General features: G+C 39.5%; 1 protein-coding gene across 7 annotated transcripts in view; it reads right to left on the bottom strand.

The window, feature by feature from the left end:
• BANP (BTG3 associated nuclear protein) overlaps positions 1-15811 on the bottom strand; it is a 125032-nt gene that overhangs the window by 9594 nt on the left and 99627 nt on the right. The gene's annotated exons all lie outside the window — the stretch shown is intronic.

Below are 15811 nucleotides of genomic sequence, written 5' to 3'. Positions count from 1 at the left end.
ATGCAATAAAAAGATGATGTTTCTTTAAAAAAAAATGAGGTTTTGTATCACTGAAAGAGTGACTGTTTATAGAAGGTTCAAATCTGAAAATCCTGTAATGCTTCTACCCAGCTCAGCCAGGGGAGAGAGTTGGGGTGTTCAACCTGGAGAAGAAAAGGCTCCAGGGAGACCTTAGAGCACCTTCCAGTGCCTGAAGGGGCTCCAGGAAAGCTGGGGAGGGACAGAGAGGGAAGTGATAGGACAAGGAGTAACTGTTTTAAACTGAGAGGGTTAGGTCAGACATCAGGAAGAAATTCTTCCCCATGAGGGCAGGAAGGCACTGGCAGAGGTTGCCCAAGGAGATTGTGGCTGCCCCATCCCTGGAGGTGTTCAAGGTTGGATGAGGCTTGTGCAGCCTGGTCTGGTGGAAGGTGTCCCTGCTCATAGCAGGGAGGCTGGAACCTGATGATCCTTGAGGTGCCTTCCAACCTTCACCATTCCATGATTCCATGATTCTGTAAGTAACTATTTCAGCAAATCCTGCACAAAAGCAATGAGTTGTGCATAGGAAAAAGGAAAGACCTCAGTGACATGCTCTAGCTAAAGCACTGGTAAAAATGACAGTTTGGGCCCAGAAATGTAAGGATGGTTATGGGTTTAGATGATTCCTAGAAAACAAACAAACAAAATAAAATCAAGAAAATACCTGCTTACCTTCCCGTACACTGTCGTCAAACAACAACCACAACTCCTTCAAATGCTAATAGGAGGCTCTCCTGATAAACATGTTCACTTCAATACAGGAACTCCCTCTAGCTGATTCTTTTCAGTCTTAAAAGTTTACTTCACAGAACCTTAAGACTAAAACTATTCACTGTGTTTAATGCCAACAAAACATTTGTTTACTGGATTTACAGGCTTACAGATCAGCTTCCCTGGGGCAACTAGACTCTATATTTAGATGCAGAACTTAAACCTTTTCAGTATGAGAAATAAGTTGCTTGAAAACACCAGAGGCTTAAACTAATCAAGGTCTCCATCTCCTTGGCATTTACTATGGAATCTGGAAGAGGCAATGCAGAATGGCAAAAGAATGGAGCTGTCTGGAAAAACCCAAGATTTTCTTCTCTAAGATTATCTGTTGTAGTTCTTCATTTCATTTGATGAAACAGAGTGTCTTGGTTTAGTGGTCAGGGTGAACCACAAATCAGAGGGCAGAACTGCTCTCCATTACCCCCCCTTTACCCTCCCTAGGGAAGATAAAAGGGGAATAAAGGAAGAGAGAATGAAAGGTTGGAAATTGAAACTGGAACAAATTTACTGTAACACAAGAGAACAGATCTATAAACTTATATACAGGTGGATGCAAAACCTATCTCAATGCTGGCAGGAAGAGGTGGGTCAGAGTCCCTTGTGGCAAGGCCACCTCAGGAGAGGGATCCATGGCTCCCCACAGCACCCAGATTCTGGAGAAAGGGGCAGGAAAAAGGAGCTGAGCTTTGGTTCTCCTGGCTTGTACAGAGGGCAGCAGGAAGAGGGAGGGAATCCTGGCCTCTCTCTGTTCTGACTTTCCAGGTCCTTCAGGGCCCTAAAGACCCTCTTATAGGTGTCAACAATCTGCTGGGTCCACTTAAACCATAACACAGAGCAAGACCCAACGTTAGAAGGCATGTCCAGTACGGAGGTTAGTGAAGTATAAAGGAAAGGTCAGTAACGATCTGCTTTACACCTTGAGCTCATTAGGCCATCGATTCAATTTAACCAAGGCCAACTGCATTGACAAGCTCCTATCTGATGGTGCCTGATGCCAAGTTATTGCAGTGATTTCACAGCCCAGTTCCAATAATACTAACTTTAAAGTATTAGCAGGATGAAGAGGAGGGGCAGTGAAGGACAGACTGACCTAACTGCTCCGAAGAAGCAGTTGCCTCCATGTTAAGATCAAGCAGGATTCATTAAAAACCACAGTAACCCCTGAGCTACATTTATCTGTTCCACATGTATTGAAAGTAAGAATGCATGTAGCCTGCTGATGTGTTCTCTTTGCAGAGAAATAAATCCACATTCAACCTGTAATTCATCCCAACAAATACACTGATGACAATACGGACCAGGCATCTCTAAATATTGCTACAGACTTTCTGTGCTGTACTTAAAATTAAACAATAAGTATTTGTGATAGAATTACAAGACGGTTTTAAGGACAAAGTTTAATCTCCCAATCTTTTCAAAATATTACCAGCAATAAAAGACTGGAAGTTCCTCTTCCAAAAAGATAAGGAAGACAGATGGCTCACAGTGTTGCAGAGAGTATCTGCAGCTTTTCTCTCTCAGTAACTCGTGATGAGAAGCACACAGAGGTGCAAGTAAGCACATGGAAGATGTAACCCATCCTTTAGATCATTTCTTGGCAACCCTTTTCTAAGCAGAAGCCTCCAAATATGAGGCCTCTCTAATTTGCATTTTTATGGCTGTTCTAGGTCCCATTTCTAACTAAGGATCACACCAGAGGAAAAAGCCAAATTATAGACCAATTACATTTTTTCCAAAATAATTACATATATTAATTTCTCGTTTTCCAAGCTGAACTTGATCATTTCACTATTACCAGCATCACCACATGAGAAAGAAGCCTCTAGGTCGTAGTGTGTCCTCCAATCATGTGTTTCACATCCAGACACACCAGAGTTTCCAAAAGTCACAGATTATTTTCTTGTTACAAAGGGCTGATCGTTTTCTAGTTAGTCTTACATGCCGTAAGTTGCAGACCCTTTCACAAAGCTATTTCCATGAAAACCACAGTTGCTTTTTGAAGTGTAGCATCTGTTTAGAGGCCATCCCATCTTTATTTTAAATATTTAATTGGCAAAATAGCATGGGGCACTAATATACTGCTCCATCTTCTATGTCTCCTCATTACTCCTTACAGGAAAAAGATTGGGAGGTGAGAGACTTTATCAAATCATGCAGGCAAACCTTTACCAGTGTAATCAAATAATTCTGGAATATTTGGTCTTAGAGAAATACATTATTTTGCATCTAGCTTTATTAAATGCAGGTTGAGTCAATCCTATCTAGTCATCTAGGTCAGGAGTGTAAAAATGACCTGTCACTTTCATTACTTAGCATTTAATTACACTCCCATTTACATATCACTAATTATTCCTTTTCTTTCATATGTTTGATTAAAATACTGAATAGCATTAGTCAAAGATATTTGTGGGAAAACACCAGAAAATACAACTTGGAAGGCCTAAAATTATTTTTGGCAAGATATTAACTTAAGTGCTTTTGAATAAATTTAATTCTGGCTTCAGTCATTTGCTATAGAGCAACATTTTCAAGTGATAGAAACAGCATGTTGGAAATACAAAGCAAATAAGCAAACTGTCAATCAAGCTCACAAAAACAAGTCCATTTTTAATAAAATAATGCTGATTCACATTAAGTATGGTAACGTAATTTAATTCTTTACTAATTACCTTCTAAGCACTTCAATATTTATTGAATTAAAACCACACTCCCCAGTGTCGGTGTCCAGGCAACTGATGCCAAGGAAAGATTTGGCTATGAAGTCCCTTTTCCACTTGAGCAAGATATCAGGTTTGAACCAGGCTAAGCAGAGAAGAAAGAAGGAATTAATAAAAAATAAAATAAAAAAATAAAAATAATAATGAGAGGCTCAGGGGCACTGAAGCAGCAACCAAAGCCAGAGTCTCTGAATCATGTCTCCAAGTTGCAGTTTCCATCACCCCAAATCAAATTGCTCCTCTCACCTGTCCCCAGGTATTGTAGGATGTTACAATGAGGGGTTTGCTGAAAATGACACTGCCAAAGCTTTGATGACACTGAGGGGATATATTTCTACTAACATCCCAATCTGTTGCTTTTGAAATAAAAGTATGTTTGATCTAAGGCAAGTGGAAGTGATATAAAAAGGATCCACTGCTCTTAAAGATTAACTTATCATTCTGAAGTTAATGTTATAGTTTATAAAGCTTTACTTGGAGTCATTCCTTACTCCAACAATAACCTGAACCTAAATTTGCTCTTTGTTTAGTACATAAAATGTGCCAATAGAAAAATAAACTCAGCACATATAAAAGTCTAATATATAGCAGTTCACAGACAGAGGAGCTCTCCCTGCTGTGTATTTCTAAGTGTGCTGAATTGAACCATGCAAAATGTGACCTTAAATCTGTCAAAACTTCATTAACTAACACCCCTACAGAGTCATATAACTGAGAGCACCTCCTTTAAATTCCCCAAACTAAAAGGCATGAAGAAGTGAAACTGATTTCAGCTCTACCGAGTGTGGAAAAAATAGGAAGAATAATTCCAGAGTGCATTTTTATCAGCAGCATTATTTCATCACATAACAAATAATAAACCATCTCATTTGCTCTGACTTTGAGCACACCCCACAGCACAATCTCCTGTCTAATGTTTACCCTGAGATTCTCTTCACGCGCCTGCATGAAACCAAGAGAAATGCACGAGCACAAAGTGCAGTTATTGTGGTTACTTACACAAACTTTGCAGAACTGTCCATCTTTCTGGCTCCCTGAGCTCAGTAAGTGATGTCAAATTGAGACTTAGTGCATTTAAACCAGCTGCATCTTCAAAAGCCCTCTCACAACTCCCCACCTTGCTTCCCAAGATCCCTATTTCCAGGGATCCCCACTCCAGTGAACCCCAAGGAGAGCGAGGCTCAGTGAGCCCCAGGAGCAAACCTCTGCCTCTGAAACCCAACTGTTCAGAAAAGCCATCAATACCTGTCAGCACTATGGTTTTATGGAGAGCAGCAGCCACCAGGGAAATGTTGTGACAGGCTCTGAGCACAGAAAAATGTCTGGGACTGTGTGACATTTGGAAGGGCAAGTGTGGCAGAGGTTCATGATCTTTACTAACATTCCCATACAAGTTTTGGGTGTTCATATCTAATTTGGTAAATAAACTGGAGAAACATAAGAGGGCAGAAAAAGACCAAATCAACACATTTCATGTTGTCTTTAAAAAAAATAAAATAATCAAATCCTGTTTATACCATCACTGCCTCTTTGACCCTTTCCTAAACATAATCCAACTGGAATAAGCAATCTGACCCTTTTTTTCCATATATAGTATTTAAAAACACCTCAAGTACGAAGAACCATCTCATGATCTCTCTCCAGGTTAAATAAATCCTGCCTAAATTTAAGTGAGCACCTAAAGACAAAGATGCAGTTGTTGGAAGTATCTCCCACTTTCACTGGGTCAACAGGACAAGCTGGGAGTCCCTCAACACACTAATGGCTCCTTTGAGAAGTGGATGGTATGGAAGACAAAAGGGTAATCAATGTCTTTAAAACTTTATCTGGGAACTATGATGCTGGCTGAAAGGGATGTGAAGTTAATTACTAAGAAATAAAAGCCTGAATCAAGCTTTGTATCATGTGATCTAAATACAATGAGATTATATGAAGTCCTATATATAAGTATTTCACATGTTTTATTTTTAACAGTATCACAGGTAGCTGATCAGTAATGGATCTGCTAGCATCAACAGATCATGAAGCAAAGAAAGAGGAATTGTCACAAGATGCTTAGAGATCCTATCCCAGGGAAACCAAGTGGCCTTTGACTTCAAGTAGAGATGGGCTCAGGCCCCATAAAATGATGTAAAATACAACAAAACAAAAGACAGACTCTCACTGGAAGTACACTTGAAACTAGCACATGTGCAAAAGTTAATTATAATTAATTGGCAGTCCAGCTGCAGATATAATTTCAGTAAGAATTACTCAGCTTCGGAAAGAAGAGTTACCTCATTGAAATGTCCTGTATCAAATTAACCAGACTTTTTGGAAAGATGAAGCTTGTAAGGAAATCTGTCTTGTCCATCTGACTCATCTCTTGTATGAAGATACTCTTAATAAACATCAAGGGAAGCTTCTCAAACTGACAGCTCTCTTCAGATGTTGCAGTTCCCAAACTGAAAATGCAGCTAATTTCAGCTGTTCCACAGAAGGTATTTTTGATGTAGCTGCACCTGCCACAGTTCCCTAAATGAGGTACTTGTGCCCATCTTCCCTTCTGAAGGCCAGGCTCTGGTTAACATCCCTCTTTTCTGAGTCTCTTTTCTGATGAACCAATGTTTTACATTACAGAAGCTACATCATGCCTATGGAGATGTGCCTGCCAGGTAATCAACCCACCAAAAATTATTTCCTATATCCCAATCACCTCCAGGCAAGAAGGCAAAAGAGACAGAAATACATAATTCAGCTTTCCAGCTCAGCCTTCAACATTCTGTTACAGTTTGCAAAATCTTCTGCGTGAAATCAATCTAAGAGCAGTAAAAATTATTCAGATCTATGCAATTGCAACATAGTGTGATGGAACAGCCCAATGTTAGCAGGAAGCACAATAAAACTGATGGAATGACTTCCAAAGGAAAGATTTTTCAAGAGCAGATAATTAATTCTCTCTACAATAATTCACTATTTTGAGCAATACTAAAGAAGCCTTTGGCTTAGATATTTATTTTCCAACAGAATGTTGGTTTTGGGCTTTATTCAACGTACAACTGAGTGCTAGGAAGAAATGGCTGGATAGCTTAGTGAAAATACTATAGTGTCAGAGAAGTCTCCCTAAGCTGTGGCTGCTGAGTGCAAAAGCTCAAGAAACAAGTCATCCACGGGTGACCCAGACTCCCTCCGACTGACCAGCACTGATAAAGGTTATTCCAGTGAGTAATAAGTGGTGACTCACACAGCATCTGGCTGGTGGGAAATTTTTTGTTGTGACATAACCTAGCCAAGAGGGAGAGGATAACTCAGCCCTGAAGGACTCTTCCTTTATGTTTTTATGTGACAAGTCTCCATTAGTCTAATAAATATCAAAATGTCCTGGTCCCATCCTCTGGTCTCAAGTTTCTGATGGGATTAGTTCTATGCTTGAAACAAAAGGTCAAGATAAATGCTGAAGTACTTTCAGCATTTGCTCCCATATTCTGCTAAAGTCTTCAGGTAATTTTAGCAGAAATATCATTCAATCCTTTAATAAATAACTTCAAACTAGGATTTGGACTCTCAGTGCTGATGATGGGGTCCATCTCCTCCAGTGAGGCTAGTAGTAAATATGCCACTTAAAAAGAGGAAGACCAGATCACTGAGGATCTACCAGAATCACACACATCTGTTATTTTCCTTACAAATGTCTAAAACAATTAATCAGTTTCCCCTCGGAACGGTGATTTTACTTTGATTCCAAAAAGAAAAGACATTTGGGGGGAACTGCAAATGTTTACATCATAACTGGCAGGGGTTTATTTATATATTTATTTTAAATACTAGCAAAATAACATCTGAAAGTTTGGCTCTTGTTGCCAGGGTAACAAAACACAGCTCCTACTGTACACTGCAGGATCCTATTAAGTGAGGAGAAACACGGATGGGGAAAAAAAGCACATGCAACAATGGCATGAGCCTTGTACACACAGAGGAACAGAAAAGTTCTGTGATTGCCACGTCCAGGAAAGGCCTATGGAAAAGAAAATGGATACACTGCCTCCTGTACTTTAATTACACAATGATGTAATCAGCTCCATTTATATCCATCAGTATCCAAGGTACATAATGGCTTCAAAGAACAGGAGAAGAAAAATGGCAGGAAGAGCCACAGTGAGGAGTTAACTGTAACTGTGCCTGAACTATAAATCAGAAGTTGGAGAAAGTTATAAGCCAGTGGTTGTCAATTAAAAAATACTTAATAAAAAAGCAGTACTCCTGAGAATTACCTGAATCCCATTAATAAGTTGCTTACAGAAAGTTGCATGAAAAATAACACCAGAGACATAATTCAAGAAAAAAAATCCCAGGGAGGAGAAGAAAAAATGTAAATTGGAGAGAAGTTCAAGGGTAGATCCAAACCCTCAGGGTTTCTCTTCCACAAAGCCAGAGCCGAGGGGAAGATGCCCTGGCATAGACAGGAAAGGGATCCAGAGCTGGGATGTGTCTGGGATCTTTGGTTTTGTTTTTCCACCCAAATCTGAAGACAGGAATGACAGCTCTAGGAGGCACTAACACAAGGAGTTCAACTCCTATTAGAGTCAGGTAGATACATTTGTAAGGGGGAAGGGAACTCCAGAATTTAGCACAGAAATAACCATGAAATTGATGGGCTTTAGAATGAAAAACATACAAGAACACCTGGACTTCTCAAAATACCCACATAAAAGACTGGAGGAAATCAGTAGGAAGAGAATTAGAATACCCAACTGTATCTCATGGATTTATCTACTGCTAAACTTCATGTAAAAGAATGTAAAATATGACAAGGTTTATCTACTTCACTTGAATTACTCACAGTGAAAAACACCATATCCCTGTAAACTGCTCCGTGTGTTCCAACAGTGACCAAAACTAAAAGAAGATGTAATGTATATTATAACTACATAAGATGTTCCACCTCAGAAAAACTTGTTTCATGTCAAAAACATTTTCAGACAATAGTACTCAAACAAAAGCAGTTAGGAAAAATCAACTAGTTTCCCTCATTAAAGTGGATGTTCTTACATGTGTTCACTGTCATTTTAAAAACTACCATCTTTTTGACAAACTGAATAATATAATTCTCTGATTTCCATCAAAGTCGACAGATAATACATCAGTTTTATACATACTTCTTATTACAAGAACCGTATTACCATGTTCCAGTACTTAAAGGGTGGCTCCTATGAAGATGGAGACTCCCTCTTTACAAGAAGGTACATGGAAAAGACAAAGGGCAATGGGCACAAGTTGCTCCTGGGGAGATTCCAATTGGCCACTAAAGGTACATTTTTCACCATGAGGACAGTCAAACACTGGAATAGTCTCCCCAGGGAAGTGGTGGATTTCTCCACATTGGACAGTTTTAAGTCTCAGCTTGACAGGGTGCTGAGCCACCTCATATCAACTATAGTGGTACCTAGAGAGGTTGGACCAGATGATCCTTGAGGTCCCTTCCAACCTGACATTCTAGGATTCTTTGATTCTCTCCACATGAAGCTGCACCATTTCTGCTCAGCTTCCCCACCAGAAGCCTGCTGAGGAACACAATAGCACATACACTTACTTTCCCTTCAGTCAATGCACTAAGTGGACAAAGGTTTCTAATGTCCTGGAGGAGAGGTTGGGAATTGGTGGTACTTTCACACCAGCCTTTGCAATGATGCAAACACGCTTTTTCTAATTTAAAGTCATAAAATTAAAATTAATCGTAACAGAGTCAGTTTGTTTGACTAAGTCGTGTACTGCACATTATGGTACTGCAGGTGAGACCTTCCTAATTTTGCAAATTATTTCCTGGCTACTGAATTAATTTCTTCCTTTATTTATTTTTTCTCAAGTTGAAGCCAGTAACCTGTCATTTAAGAATTATACAAATTCTTAAAAGTGTGAATGGCCAGTTACAAAGGCAGGATAGGAACGCAAAATCATTTTTCTGGTAGTGTTTTTCAAATTTTTTTTAGTTTGTTTTTTTTCTGCTTGCAGTGATCAGCCCACAGAATGAGGCTGTGCACAGGAAAGCATCTTGAGAGAAACGCTGCTGTTTAAATTCTGAACAAAGCAGAGTAAGAACTGACTGTTTATCCACTTCACTTCCTGCATTGCTTAGAAAACTGTATCAAGTCATTCTAAACACATTAGGTAACACATACACCCTGTTCTGCTATAAATCATTAAAATCACTGTTTTGGAGGTGGAAAACAATTGGCACTGTAGTTGAGTGCCTGTTGTCCCCTGTGAATTAAACTTCAACCATATGTCTACTGTCAGGGCAATTTTGCCCTTCAAGGACACCAGTCTCAGTGCTTCTCCAAGATTTTGTCACTTGCCTGCATGTGCTGTCATTTCTTCACCCATTTGTTTACCATTTATGTTCATTTTCCACTTCAGTGAAATCCACAGTGCATGATTACTTTGGGATGTAATTACAGGAACCATCCATCAGGAACACACTTTCCAAATCCTCTCCTACTTTGCTGAAGAGCTGAAAGTTTCACCTACGTGGAGCTTCCAGACATTAATGGCCTGTGGTTGAACTTCACTCAGGGTCTCCCCTACAGCAATCTATGTTCTGCTACCAGCTGAGCCTCCAGGGCAGCCAAAGTTCTTCACTTTCTGAAGCCCCATCCAGACAGCATTTGCATACACGTTAAACTTTCCGATCATCATTTGGGTTTTTTTAAGATGCATTTTTGAATAACTCTCAATGTTGGGTTGTTTTTTTTTTATGAGAAAGGGGAGAGGAATATGGAGTGTGAATTTGAAGCAGACTTTGATGAAAGCTCTGGACCCAGAACTATTGTTTTCTTAGAGTACACATCTGGTTTTCCCCAACATGCTGCCAGTTCTGTAACACAGTTTAATACCCAGCTGGGATAATGTAAAACTAGCATATAACCTAAAATAAATGCTAGAAGCACATATTTTTGTTCAGTAATACTTGTTTGCATTAAGTTCAACTTGACTAATGTTCTACCCACATACCGAAAAGTTTGTATCAATGAAAGGGGAAAAGGAGGGGGGAAAAAAAAATCACCCCCCGAACCAGGCACCGTGGATGTGTGTGGCCACACAACTGGAAACAAGAACTAAAGCTCACCAGAGTGGCATAAAATCTTGCTTTTAAAAGGTTAAAATTACTTATTTTAACAATCAAAACAGGAGTTATTAAAGCAAAGACATTGAAAATGTGGGTTTCTCATAACATCAGAAAGGAATTATCAAAGCGTCTAACACCAGCGCGTTGCAGGAATGTTCCCTGGGCTGCTGACAATCTCTTCTTTCCTGACCAACTTGAAACTTTCTTCTTTCTAGTCCCTGGGAAGTACAAGTGCCTGGTAACAACATTTTTAATTCTTCGGCAATTAAGGCTATTGGAGTGCTATAGGGAGGAAACTGCTGAGCAGAGAAAGCTGAATCTACCGAAGGCTCTTGTATATAAAAATCGCCTTCCTTTGGCAGCTTTGATGGCTGTGCAGCAAGAGAAGTGACAACCTGCTAATGCTATCCTGAGGGCTGCTAAGAGGTAAGAAAAAGCAAGGACCACAGTGAGCTAGCTCAGTCTGAAAGCAATTCATAAAATGTTACTAAGGCAGTTTGAAAAAGTGTCAGTAAAAGTTACTCTGCCTCCCAGGCCACTAGTGCCCAAATGATTTTGACCTACATTTTCATTCACACGATAACTCTACATCCTGCAGCCTGACTCTACATGGCTGGCTGTTCTTCTAGACGTGCATAAAGGCTTAAAATGGATTCAGCATTTTAGAAACAAAAACACAAAAAACAACTAACCACATTTGGACTTGATCAAATCTGGTCCTGATACAAATTTCAGCACTTACAAACCAGATTTGCAGCCCTCGCATGGTTTTCGAGACTGCCTTGGGAATCTAAAATGCCAAGATGCTATTAATATAAAGATTCCATATAGCTTGTGCTCATAAAAAACATTTTTTTCATATCTAATGTAGAACATGCTACACTTTTTGAAAAACTCGGCATGTTAGACTTATGCAAAACAAGATCAGTAAGACAGGCACCCCAAATGACCCTGCTGCAGGGCACCAACCTGGGAGACTTCCTAATTACTCCAGCAGATTAGCACTGGCAGACTTGGGTCCTGAATTCACAGTTATTATAGGAATTCTGGAAGTATTTTCTCTTGCATTTATAATTCCTTTGCAAACACCGAGGTCTTCTTTGAAACCTATTCTCCTGCCATCAACATTTTCCTCTAGAAAAACCTTTGGTTCTACCCTGCTGTAATCACGACAGCCCAAGTGCAGGGGCTCCAAACCAGATCACAAAAGTTGTTTCACAACCTTCACTGAATCCAAGTTTCACACTTACAGAATTTCTTTCCCTTCCAACTATGCTCAGTTTAAAAATCTTCAGTAATTATCCATTCTAGCATATGAGATAAACAATAAACCACTGTACATCATCATAAAGCATGATTAGCCAGTGCTATAAAAAAGGACTATTAGTTAATAATTAGATTTTAAATTTTTAATGAAGGCAGCCAGAATGCAGCAGGCAAACAATGAACAGGTAAACTTTTCTAATAGACTTGAGAGTCGGACCTTTGTGAAAAATTTAATCTTCAACACATACGGAATTGAAAATGTCTAGCCACTTTCCTAACAATGACAACACCCAATGTGTGACTGATCGGGGGTTAATTTAATTGCCAGAGTGTCCAGATAGACAGCTGGAAATAATGAGATGGAGACCATGAAATCTTGTCTCACCCCGAGTACATGAGCTGTGCACGGCCACGTTGCGTGCAGAACACACTCAGCCCCTTCCTGCTGGTAATTTTAGAGAAGTAAACGTTTCCCTTACCCAGAGGGGACCTTCCTCTGCCTGAACCCCCCACATTTTTATTATTAGGGCTGAAGGAGCCAGCGCTTTGCTTCTCTGCACTGCTGGGGGAGCAGAGACCTGAGCTGCACGCTGGGCTCAGCTGTGGTTTTTAGCACCTCAAAACAAATCCTCTCCTGGTTTGCCCCTTCGAGCTACATCTGATTTGCAGATTTTTAAACACTTCTTCCCTTCTGAACTCCTGTGTGTTTTCCGAGCAGCAGTGGCAAACAGCAGCATTGTTTTGGCTAATGACCTGCTGGGTTGCCGGGTTCACACCAGATATTTTGCTGAATACTGCATTAATGTGATCCAAAATGTCAAGAGGCAACAAGGGAAAAAAAACCCCAACTTTTCCCTGTGAGATAAGGTTAGCCATAAGCAACATTTACAATTGAAATACTATAATTTGAACCTCTGACAACCTTTGGTATTTCTTTACTAGCTTCAAAATTTGTTACAGTGCTAATTTCTACTCAAAATGTTCTGTCGTTTTGAACCCAACTACTGGTGACATTTACTGTGGGATTTCAGAGACCCACAGAGGCCACTGCTAGACCTCTTACAGCTTGATTTACAAAGAGCTCCTTTGAGAGCAGGAGCTAGTTCCATATAGATTGATGCATGTCTTTAAACTATTACAGATCTCCTCACATAAAACACGGCTGCAGTTGCTGACATTCATAAATGAATTTTTAATGCATTAGGGCACAGGGAAAGGGTTACATTATACAGTTCCCTTTGGACTTGTCAGGGTTTCTAACGAGCAAGAAAGCAGAACACACAGCTACCTACAGAAACACAGCAGCTCTGGGCAGGACACGATGCTGTGTGGAGAAGGAACAAATCTTTACCCCAAGCTGGACAGCCCTTTCTATTTTTCAATAATGAGCAAAACTCTGTATTAGAGAGAGCTTATCAGCATTACTGCTGAGAAACATGACTTCTTCAGACAAGGAACAGGTGCTGGTCTTCACAAAGGCAAAGATTAGATTTTTAAAATTCAGTTGGAAAAACCAGTCTGAAATTTCTTAACTTGTTACCAACAAGGAAAGCTTTTAAGCACAGACAAGAAAAGAGCTCTGAGCTGAAGGGGATGAAGGTGCACGTGGATACTCAACACAGAACTATAATAATGGTACAAGAATGAACCTGAAGATATTTATGTGTATCATGCAGGGAAAGTGTATCTCAGTGCTCATTCACATTTTATCTGTCTGGAGAATCTGAGAGTAAGGATGCAAAGAGACACAGAGATTCCACTCTAAAGATTAAGAGAGAAACTGGGAAGTTCAAAGTGACCCCATCTGTTCTCAGCACACTACCTGCAGGATAAAAATTACTGTGGAATATTGATGGCACTAAAGAAAATAAAAATTAAAAACCACCCTGCCAAGCACTGCTGTTATTGTACACAAAGCATGGGGTAAAAATGTATTACTGTATGCTAAGATAAACAAGGGCACAGAGGATAGGATTTATATCTTGATAAATAGCGGAGAAAATTTGTAGACATTATGTTGCTGAAATACTAGATTCTCAGATTATTCAAGAGTAGGCAGAATTGCAATTCGTTTTTCTTGTGCCAGATCCACTAAAAACAGAGGAGGAAAAGCTTTGTATGGAGCAATTATTTGAAATAGTTAAAAGTTAAATAGTTAAAATCTAAGAAATTACACTCACTTCTAAATGTAAATTACAAAGTACAACAGTGAGGGATGTACCTACTATAGATGACTCAGGTTTTATATACACAGCTTAAAGCCCTTGTACAGGAGCCAGTTGTGCAGTAAAAGCAATGTTATCTTTCCAGAGCTTCCAATGGAATATTTTAGATCTACAGATAAAATTCAAAATACATCATATTTATCATTGGGAAAATGAAAAAAAAAAAAGGGGGGGGAGAAAAGCAAACATCAGTTTTGTTGTTTTTACTGTGGCTAGAAATTAAGTTTCAGACTGAAAAGAAAGGACAAACAATATTCGGTCTTACGTCTAAATATGTTTGTTCACTGGTTGATAACTGGGGAAGGTTTCCATCCAAGGAAAATAATGAACCTGACCTAACAAACCAAAGGGTGAGAGAGGATTCAGTCTGCATGATATTAGGGATACAAATCATCTTAAATTACGTGCTAATAAAGAGACAGCTCTGAGCTTTACAGACCAAGAATTTCTCACGCTTATCCAATATTCTAAATGTTTCTGGCCTCGATCTTCCTCTGGGCAAAGCTGTTTCATGCTGAAGAACTAGCAGATTTTGGCCCCTGAGCTACTTTAGCCAGGTCCAGAAATATAGTGTGGATACAGTGCTCAAGGTCCTGGAGTGGAAGGTTCCCCTTCCACTCGTGACACGCAGCCCAGCTCTCCTCAGCAGGTCACCTCCAGACAAGCACCTGAAGTTTTAATCCATCATCATATCCCTGTGATCACACATAGGTTTTCCAATTCCTTAGCACACCTGCCACATAGGCTGGGACAGAGAAGACCAAGAAAAGAGCAAAGTGTGCACTTTAAAAAAAACCACAGTGCAATAAAACCTTAATAAAATTAATTTACTAAACATGCCAACTAACTTGGACAGCTAAAATGGTTTTAATGTCATGATGATCGAATATTTTTTAAAAGAAAACTAAAGGGAGGATGATTTGCCTTTAAAATTCAGATAAGTTCTACTGCAGACCTCAAAAGCACAAACGAAAAAGAGTAATAAGATGTTAATCTCCTAAACATTGCTAAGTGTTTACTCAATGGTAACAAAAATGAATGGCCCCAACACTTCTTTAATAGGATATAATTTCTATTGGGCACCTATGACTAACGATGCTAAAAGCATCTGATTCACAATTTTGGGGGAACAGACAATTTTTCCTGACTTTGAAAGTTCTGTTTTCAATTTCTTCAACAGCACTATTGTCTATTTTTATAAAAGCCAAGAATTGCAAATGAATTATATTTATGGAGGTTTATTTAACCTTCATGTTGCTACTTTTTTGATTTATGGGACGGCACCATGACCAAAAATTTCTTTGAAAAACTGAAGGATTTTGAAATATCTGGCTAATGAGTGAATAATTGCTGAGTAACTTGATGACTTAAGTCACTGGTATCCCAGGTAAATAGGAACTGCCCAGATACAGAATGTTCTCAGCAAAGTGTCCAAGGCTCTGGAAACTGGCTGCAGCCGAGCCGCGTGTTTTTGGAAACGGCACCATGACCAAAAATTTCTTTGAAAAACTGAAGGATTTTGAAATATCTGGCTAATGAGTGAATAATTGCTGAGTAACTTGATGACTTAAGTCACTGGTATCCCAGGTAAATAGGAACTGCCCAGATACAGAATGTTCTCAGCAAAGTGTCCAAGGCTCTGGAAACTGGCTGCAGCCGAGCCGCGTGTTTTTGGAAACACGATGCAGAGGAAGGACTCGTGGAAGGGC

The sequence above is a fragment of the Chaetura pelagica genome, unplaced genomic scaffold, assembly GCF_000747805.2.
Source record: "Chaetura pelagica isolate M959 unplaced genomic scaffold, ChaPel_1.0 scaffold227, whole genome shotgun sequence".
Taxonomy (NCBI): domain Eukaryota; kingdom Metazoa; phylum Chordata; class Aves; order Apodiformes; family Apodidae; genus Chaetura; species Chaetura pelagica.
This window is presented reverse-complemented; position numbering and strand designations above follow the sequence as displayed.